Raw genomic sequence first — 10,066 nt, forward strand, 5'->3', positions numbered from 1 at the left:
GTCTAGCCAGCTATAGTCCATGGGGTTCCAGCAGTCGGCCATGACTTAGTGACTAAACAACAACATATTCATTTTGGATTCCTTTTGAATTTTCTTAGTGGCAAAAAAAATCTGTTAATGGCTACTTGAATGATTCTTGTGTAGATTTCCCATGTATTAAACTGTATTTTCCTTTGTTTATTGCAATTTAGTACTTATACAGTACACTATTTAGTATAAATGGTGAAATTTGGCATTTTTTATCTTGGTCTACATTTTTTTTTCATTGAAAATGTTTTATTGGCCTTTTGGATAGAAACGGGAATTTATTTGCCAGGAAGGAAAAATATAGAATGCTTCACAAATTTGTGTGTCATCCTTGAGCAGGGGCCATGCTAATCTTCTCTGTATCGTTGCAATTTTAGTATATGAGCTGCTGAAGCAAGCACCTTGGTCTACATTTTCAAATTAAGTTCTTATTTTTTTCTACTAAGAATGTATTAATTACTTTTGATCAAGTCTTATATCATTTGTTTTATAAATAGGAATATTATGCTACGATATGCCAGTCACTTAACTTTTAATTATTTCAGTAGACTTCTGGAATAAGTATTTTCCATACTTATGTAAGAAATAATAAAAAAATAATATGCATGTGGAAAAGACCTACTTAAGGGCTTCATTTACATTCTTTTAAATCAAAATTTTATTTAATAACATATGTGTTATTGGAATGGTATATATTTTTTCAGTCTTATGGGATAAGTGTTTTCTATATTTAGCCCATGAGTCTATTGAAATAATTAAAACAGTTAGTATATATTAAAAAATTTTTTTCCTGGCTTTATGTAGGCCATGGTTTTGCAAAGAGATGGACATGACAGTGACTGAACAACAACAAATGGGATAAGTACTAGTTTGCTTAAAGCTGTTTGTTATAATATACATGGTATTTTATTTAAAGCTGTATATTACTCATACAAACTGTATCCTTTTTCTCCTTAATATATTAATAAATCAAATTATGTTTACAGATTTTTTTAAAGTGAAGGCATCCAGACCAGGACTCTATGGAGCCTTCCTGGAACAGACCTTCCCCAATATCCTCTGCTTTAGCTCCTCTCTGAAGTACCTGTTGAATCACTTCAGTTCAGTCACTTAGTCGTGGTCCAACTCTTTGCAGCTCCACAGACTGCAGCATGCCAGGTTTCCCTGTCCATCACCAAATCCCAAAGTTTACTGAAACTCATGTCCATTGAGTCAGTGATGCCATCCAACCATCTCATCCTCTGTCGTCCCCTTCTCCTTGTGCCTTCAATCTTTCCCAGCATCAGGGTCTTCTCAAATGAGTCAGTTCTTCACATCAGGTGGCCAAAGTATTGGAGTTTCAGCTTCAGCATCAGTCCTTCCAATTAATATTTAAGACTGATTTCCTTTAGGGTGGACTGGTTGGGTTTCCTTGTAGTCCAAGGGACTCTCAAGAGTCTTTTCCAGCACCAAATTCTAAAGCATCAATTCTTCAGCACTCAGCTTTCTTTATAGTCCAACTCTCACATCCACGCATGACTACTGGAAAAACCATAGCCTGACTAGACGGACCTTTGTTGGCAAAGTAATGTCTCTGCTTTTTAATATGCAGTCTAGGTTGGTCATAACTTTTCTTCCAAGGAGTAAGCATCTTTTAATTTCATGGCTTCAGTTACCATCTGCAGTGATTTTGGAGCCCCCCAAAATAAAGTCTGTCACTGTTTTCATTGTTTCCCCATCTATTTGCCATGAAGTGATGGGACCAGATGCCATGATCTTAGTTTTCTGAATGTTGAGTTTTAAGTAAACTTTTTACTCTCCATATATAGATAACAGTATTTGATACAGATTTCCTAAATTGTTTTACAGTTGTGCAAACCCCCTACCAAATGGAAGATGTTCACTACTTGATGATCATGAGCACACAGTCCCTGGCCTCCTGGAGCCTAAGGAGTGATAAAGTTAACCCCTGTGACCCACCTGTTCCCTCACCATCAGCCAATCAGAGAACTCTGCATGAACTGATCAAGTACCCTGCAACCCCGCTCCCTCACCTGGCTTTTAAAAATGCTTTGCTGAAACCCTTCAGGGAGTTCAGGGCTTTTTAAGGCAGGAGCTACCTGACTACTTGCATGAACCTTCAGTAAACCTTTCTTTGCTCCAAACTGTGCATCAAGCACATGAACTTGTGCTAAAAATCCTTGCAAATTAGATAAACTCCAACTGATCTTGATATATTATCTGTTATATATATATAGACATAGAATACATAGATATACTGTTTCTTAATAATTCCAACATCACAATTTTCCCTTCTATATTGGTATAGACCATTGATTCTTCACTTGAACCACAGGTAGATTATTATTATTTTTTTTACAAAGGCTGTCATATGAAAAATATATACTTTTAAAGAGTAGACATAGCAAAGTCAGATGTTATTGCTTTAAGATGAACAAAGGAACTGAGACTAAACAAGGGAGGAATATATTTTAGACTGCAAATTGTTCCCTCTGGAACACATGCCCAGTGAGTGGAATAATGACAAATTATTTTTACATTTATGCTATAACCATCTCTCTCACTCTAATTTTTTATTTGCCCAGAAAACAGATTTGATTTTGAGTAGGTCAAAAGCATGTATGTGACTACACTGTGCCTAGTTTATTGTGTCATTGTGAGGATCAAATAAGATGGGCAATGTGATTGCCTTAGAAGGGTCAGTACTAAGTGCTTAGGGAGTGCTGGTTTTTCTTATTGGCATCAATATATTTTAAATTGCTCATTGAACCAGAATATTGAATATAAATTTACCAATTCAAACAATTTTCTTACCTTGCTATATTTTAGTATTTCATTTATGAACTTGCATTATTTAAGACCTTCATCTTAGATATCAATGCTCTGATATTCATTTTATAAATAAAAAAGAAATTTCCATTTTATATTTGGAAGTGATGAGGGAGAGTCAGTTATCCTTGTTTCTGCATTTGAATCCACATTATTTAATCCTACTGTTATCACTGACAAAAAATAACTACCATGGTGGATCTACCTGCTCAAAACCTAGGTATAGCATTGTGATTAAGGGCTCCTTGGTGACCTGTGTTTAAATCCTGGCTATAATACTTGCTATCTTGTTAACATTATACAACTTGTTTAGTCACTCTATTCTTTCATTCCTCATGAGTAAAGTGAAATAACGGAATCTACTTCATAGGATTATTATGAGAATTATATGATTTCCTGTGTAGCAAGTACAGAGCCTGCTAGCTATATTCGTTTTAATACCATGCTAATCCCATCTATCTTCTCATTTAATTTTCATTGCAACCCTATGAGGCAGGCAGTAATATCTCAATTTTTAGATAGGAGAAATTAGATTTCAGAGTACATACATACCTTTTACAGGGTCACAAAAATCAGGAAATTTGTGGTATAGGATTTTAATTTAGGGCTGCTTGGATCATAATCAACTACACTGAATATTACTTGAATGCATCTTCTACCAAAATATGATGCTCCATTAAACAAAGTAATGAGTTAGTATGAATCTTTAATGTGAAGAATGGGAAATTGTTTTATAGATGGGAAAGCTAGCATTTCTAAGTCTCCACTTAAATCAGAGAAGAGAAAAACACATTTCTGTTGTAATGTGAGATTAACTAAAATATAAATATATTTGTTTATATTTGGAAGTATTTGTTTACTTTGGAATGGGCAATCAAGAAAAATATGGATTCTTTCTAGAAGCCTTGGTAGGGGATTTGATATTATTTGGATTTGCTAAATACTAATATGACTGGGTAAAAGCATAGAGTCTTCTTCTGGGAAGATTTGGGTTAAGATCATGTTGTTGTCACTTTTAAAGCTCTTTGTCTTTGGACTATTCATGTAACCTCAGAACCTCAGTTTCTTATTGAGTAATTGTACATGACGATATGCTACTTCATTTCGGTAAATAAAAGAATTAAATCCTTCAACAGTGTGCCTGGCATAGAATGAGAATCCTTGTGAAAATATCAGCTTATTATCACAAAGGGGGATGGAAAGAAAGAGAGAGATTTTCTCAGTCTCTTTTAATTCCATATTGATGTAATGCAGTTTTGAGAAAATTCAATGTGTTTGTCTTCAGTGGGCTGGCTAGATAAAAATATACTGTAAACATCAAGAAGTTAAGATTATGGACACTTTTAAGATTTTAATCTAAATTCTTGTTAATCTAAATTTTCTTTGTCTAAAAAATCACAAATACATAACTCACACAAAAGCAAATGCACACATACACACACACCACAAAAACCAACAAAAAAATCCCCTAAGAGTCTTTGAAAAGAAATCAAATCTGTTAGCTGTTATTATCACTAATGTGGTATGAATCGTTATACACTTAACCTAAAATGTGTCATAATAGTTGTTAAGACCACAGTCTTAAGAGTCAGAAGGTTGGAGTGAGTTTTTTGTCTTACTGTGTATTCTTGGGCAGTTACTTACCTTCTTGTGACTTACCTTCTTCTTTTTGCCTTTTCGGTAAAATCAGGATAATAACAGAATATACTCTAAAGTGTTATTTGGGGGGCTTAATTAGATTATATTTCTAAAATATTTGGTTTAATCCTGACACTTAGTAAGTACTTAATAAACATATTAGCTATAGTTATTATAAAATAGGGATAATAGATGACCCAATTTATCTTACAGAGTTATCCTAAGGTTTAAATAAATATATGTTTAAGCTACTTTGATAAATGAGGACTAAGTGAAAAGATATATTATTTTAATCTTTTTTGACATTCAGTAACTATTCTCAGGTTGAAAGACTTTCTTATTTTCTCTTTATCTGATAATTTCATTCTTAGTATAACTTAAGCATATGGGCTTCCCTGATGGCTCAGATAGTAAAGAATCTGCCTATAATGCAGGAGACCTGGGCTTGATCCCTGGATCAGGAAGATCCCTGGATCGGGTAGATCCCTTGGAGAAGGGAATGGGTACCCACTCTAATATTTTTGCCTGGAGAATTCCATGGACAGAGGAGCCTGGCAGGCTACAGTCCATGGGCTCACAAAGAGCTGGGCATGACTGAGTGATGACTAATATGGACATGCAAGCATATGGCTATGTGGCTTCTGCTTAATTGCTTCCAATGTCTAGAACCTCTCTACATTTCACAGCAACCCATTCCATTATAGAATACATTAGAAAATATTTCCTCTCATTGAATTATTGTGTGGGTATTTATCAAACCAGTCAGTCCTAAAGGAAATCTATCCTGATTGTTCATTGGAAGGACTGATGCTGAGGCTGAAGCTCCAATACTTTGGCCACCTGATGTGGAAAGCCAACTCTTTGGAAAAGACCCTGATACTGGGAAAGACTGAAGGCATGAGGAAAAGGGGATGACAGAGGATGAGATGGTTGCATGGCATCACCAACTCAATGGACACGAGTTTGAGCAAGCTCCAGAAGTTGGTGAAGGACAGGCAAGCCTGGCATGCTGCAGTTTGTGGAATCACAAAGAGTTAGACATGATTGAGTGAGTGAACAACAATGGCTATTTATAACTTGCACTAATTATACTTAGTTCTCTCCTTTGCAGTCACACAAAAAATAGCAGTCAATTTATGTTCTGGTTAGTATTGACACGTAGCAAATGACATCACAACTTAGCAGTGTAAAACAGACATCTTTTGCAATTATATATGATTTTATGAGTCAGGAATTTGAGGGATCTTCATTGGATATTCTGTCTTTTGTTCCCTGTGGCCATCTTTTGAGGTCAGAATCATCCAGATGTTAGGAGGGCTAGTTTGGGGGCCCCCAGGATGGCATCATTTTCATGCCAGGTACTTAGTGAGGATGAACTGGACTGTCAACCTTTACATATATGAGTGGTCTCTCTCACTTGATGTTCTCAGGGTCTAGCTGGACTTTGGCATGGTAACTGGTTTCAATCATAGTAACCAGTATGCATCTAGCTAAGTGGAGCTCTGCCCTTAAAGCAGAAAAAGTCTCTGCCTCTGGCAAGATTTATAAAACACTCAACTTAGAAGGAGGTCTAAGTCACCACCTGAGGGTCCAGAAGTCTATGCACATCATCTGGTCCTCTCTGGACTGGATCATTTCTTGTCATTGGAGACTGGACAGAAGCAACCATAATTCTTGTCTATATATTTGATAAAAAAATTATTCAAAGCAAAATTGTAATGGCATGGTTCAGTATATAAATAGCAGATGAAAATTTGGTCAGAATCTGCAAAATCTTAAGATTGCTGTGTAATAACCAAATGATAACAATAAGTACAGCTGCAGACCCATTGTTTTCTAATTACAGTTATCAAATGATGCTTGGCTATAATTTTGATTATGAAATCCAGAAAGTAGGAATCATAGTAACCAAAGTTAGAAGCTTAAATGTAAATCTTTTTTATTGTCACATGATAGAAATGATGTTGACAGTTGTGACACCAGCTCCTTATTTCCCTCTGGGTTCCTATTAAGGAAGTCTAATGGCCTACAGTAGATTGGTCCTACATTGTTGGTTTGGGGCTAGAATCTAAAAATAAATTAACTTGGATTAAACAACAAAATATTTTAGTATAGCTTATGTAGACTAAGTATAAGCCTTATAAATATCATAATTCACATTCTATTCATTCTTACAAAGTTGACAGGAGACTGTATATGAAAGAAATTTTATAATAAAAATAAACAGAAAATATGCCCATATAAAGAAGTGAAAGTAAAATAAAATTAAAAAGAAAGAAAAGAAAGTAAGTAATGAAAGAAGAGAGAGAAAAAAACTGAGAAAAAATCTGATTGTCAACAAAACTCTTTATAAAAAGAGTTTAAACTGATTTTATGATTAAAATGATTTACCTAAAGGAGGTCAAACCTGAAAGTTCATTGGAAGGACAGATGCTGAAGCTGAAATTCCAATACTTTGTCCACCTGATTTGAAGAGCTTACTCACTGGAAAAGACCCTAATGCTGGGAAAGATTGAAGACAGGAGGAGAAGGGGATGACAGAGGACGAGACAATTTGGTATTATCACCGACTCAACGGACATGAATTTGAGAAAACTCTGGGAGATGGTGAAGAACAGGGAAGCAAAATGTCAAATACCATATGATATCACTTATACATGGAGAAGGGAAAGGCTACCCACTCCAGTATTCTGACCTGGAGAATTCCATGGACTGTATAGTCCATGGGGTCTCTTATACATGGAATCTAAAATATGGTACAAATGGCACAAAGGAACATATCTGTGAAACAGAATCTTGGATACAGAGAACAGACTTGTGGTTGACAGTGAAGGTGGGAGGGTGAAGGAGGCAAGGATTAGGAGTTTGGAACTAGCATATGCGAACTGGTGTATATATGTGTGTGTGTGTGTGTGTGTGTGTGTGTGTGTGTGTGTGTGTATGTATATAGGATGAATAAAAAACGTGGTCCTATTATTATATAGCATGGGCAACTATATTCATTATCCTGTGGAAAACCATAATGAAAAAATATGAAAAAGATTATATATATGTATAATTGAGTCACTTCGCTGTACAGCAGAAATTAACACAAGATTGTAAGCCAACTATACTTCAATATTGATTATCATACTAAGTGAAGTAAGTCATAATTTTGTTTCTGACTTACTTCACTTAGTATGATAATCTCTAGTTCTATCCATGTTGGTGTAAATGGCATTGTTTTATTCTTTTTTCTGGCTGAGTAATAGCCCATTGTATTAATATGTGTTTGTATATATATTTTGTTGTTGTTGTTTAGTCACTAAGTAGTGTCCAACTCTTTTGTGACCCATGGACTGTAGCCCATCAGGCTCCTCTGTCCATGAGATTTCCCAGAAAAGAGTACTAGAGTGGGGTTACCATTTTCTTCTCCAGGAGATCTTCCCAACCAAGGGATTGAACCCCCTCCTTCTGCGCTGTGAACACAGAGGTGCATGTATCTTTTTGCATTATAGTTTTGTTTGAGTATATGTCCATATATATTCAAGGTAGATGTATATGTGCTTCAAAGTAGAAGTATATAGTCCAGTAGCATTGCTGGATCATGTGGGAACTCTATTTTTAGCTTTTTGAGGAACCTCCATATTGTTCTCCATAGTGGACGCAGCATTTTACATTCCTACCTACAGTGTAAGAGGGTTCGCTTTCCTCCACACCCTCATCAACTTTTATTGTTTGCAGACTTTTTAATTATGGCCTCTCTGACTGATGTGAGGTGGTGCCCCATGGCAGTTTTCATTTGCATTTCTCTATTAATTAGTGATGATGAGCATCTTGACATGCCTGTTTCCTTAGCTCAGGCTCCCAAACAAGAGAAATAAAAGTAAAGGTAAACAAATAGGACCTAAACAAACTTATAAGCAAAATAAACCAGAAACAAAATGAAAAGACAACTTGCAGAATGGAAGAAAATATTTACAAATGACGCAACCAACAAAGGTTCAATTTCCAAAATACACAAACAGCTTATACAACTCGGTAACAACAACCAAAAAGCAACCCAGTTGGAAAATGGGCAGAAGACCTAAGCAGACATTTCTCCAAGTTCTTTTTTGGACTCTATGAGAAGACTTTGTTCCAGTCAGAATACTAGTTATCCAGTCACAAGGAAATGGTTTATATGGTTTATGCTTTCCTTCTTTATGTTTCTCTGTCTACATTATGCGTACCCAAATCCAAATCTTAAGGTTCTGTCCCCATGCCATCTCTTTAACAAACTCTAACTGGTACTCCTGCTTCAGTGTGATGACCTGCTCTCATCTATGACACCTACTTTTAAGATGCTGCCTTATTTATTTGAACCTTTTAGTAAGGGCAGTTGCTACTCAGCTCTAACCCACAGTCACCATATTACAGCCCCTGTTAATGGATCATCGGAGTTTTTTTTTTTTTTTAAGAGAAGCTGAATGGGAGACTATTATGTGACTCTCTTCATTAGTAAATATGTGTGTGTGATAGTCGGTTAGTTGTGTCCAACTCTTTGCAACCCTGTGGACTATAGCTTGCCAGACTCCTCTGTGCATGTAATTCTCCAGGCAAGAATGCTGGAGTCATGGGTAAATAGCGGTTTAATTTTTTAAAAAATCACCATTGTACTGGCAGAAAGAAATCTGTAGCCTGTGTAGGGTTTGTCGGGCTTCTATTGATACTTTGACACTTTTAGAGCATCATTTGCAAGAAGAAAAAAATAAATAAGAAGGTCTCCCTCTTCCTTTTCAAGGCAGCATGGTGAATATCTCTCTGCCTCTTTCTCACACTTCTACCCTACTGCTTCTACCTTCCTATCTATGGGTTGAAAGCTAGGTCTCAAAATTTACCCATCCTTAGGAATAAAGTGTGGAAAATTCTTAAAGAGATGGGCATACCAGACCACCTAACCTGCCTGTTGAGAAATCTATATGCAGGTCAGGAAGCAACAATTAGAACTGGACATGGAACAGACTGGTTCCAAATAGGAAAAGGAGTACATCAAGGCTGTATATTGTCACTCTGCTTATTTAACTTCTATGCAGAGTACATCATGAGAAACGCTGGGCTAGAAGAAGCACAAGCTGGAATCAAGAACGCTGGGAAAAATATCAATAACCTCAGGTATGCAGATGACACCACCCTTATGGCAGAAAGTGAAGAGGAACTAAAAAGCCTCTTGATGAAAGTGAAAGTGGAGAGTGAAAAAGTTGGCTTAAAGCTCACCATTCAGAAAACGAAGATCAGGGCATCTGGTCCCATCACTTCATGGGAAATAGATGGGGAAACAGTGGAAACAGTGTCAGACTTTATTTTGGGGGGCTCCAAAATCACTGCAGATGGTGATTGCAGCCATGAAATTAAAAGACGCTTACTCCTTGGAAGGAAAGTTATGACCAACATAGATAGCATATTGAAAAGCAGAGACATTACTTTGCCAACAAAGGTCTGTCTAGTCAAGGCTATGGTTTTTCCAGTGGTCATGTATGGATGTCAAAGTTGGACTTGAAGAAAGCTGAGTGCCGAAGAAGTGATGCTTTTGAACTGTGGTGTTGGAGAAGAC

General features: G+C 36.3%; 1 non-coding gene across 1 annotated transcript; it reads right to left on the reverse strand.

Moving 5' to 3' along the window:
• Positions 1-321: 321 nt before the first annotated feature.
• On the reverse strand, positions 322-428 carry LOC138421416 (U6 spliceosomal RNA). Its single transcript, XR_011249497.1, has one exon. It is a non-coding gene; the product is annotated as a U6 spliceosomal RNA (small nuclear RNA).
• Positions 429-10,066: the final 9,638 nt, after the last annotated feature.

Source organism: Ovis canadensis, chromosome 15 (genome assembly GCF_042477335.2).
Source record: "Ovis canadensis isolate MfBH-ARS-UI-01 breed Bighorn chromosome 15, ARS-UI_OviCan_v2, whole genome shotgun sequence".
NCBI lineage: Eukaryota > Metazoa > Chordata > Mammalia > Artiodactyla > Bovidae > Ovis > Ovis canadensis.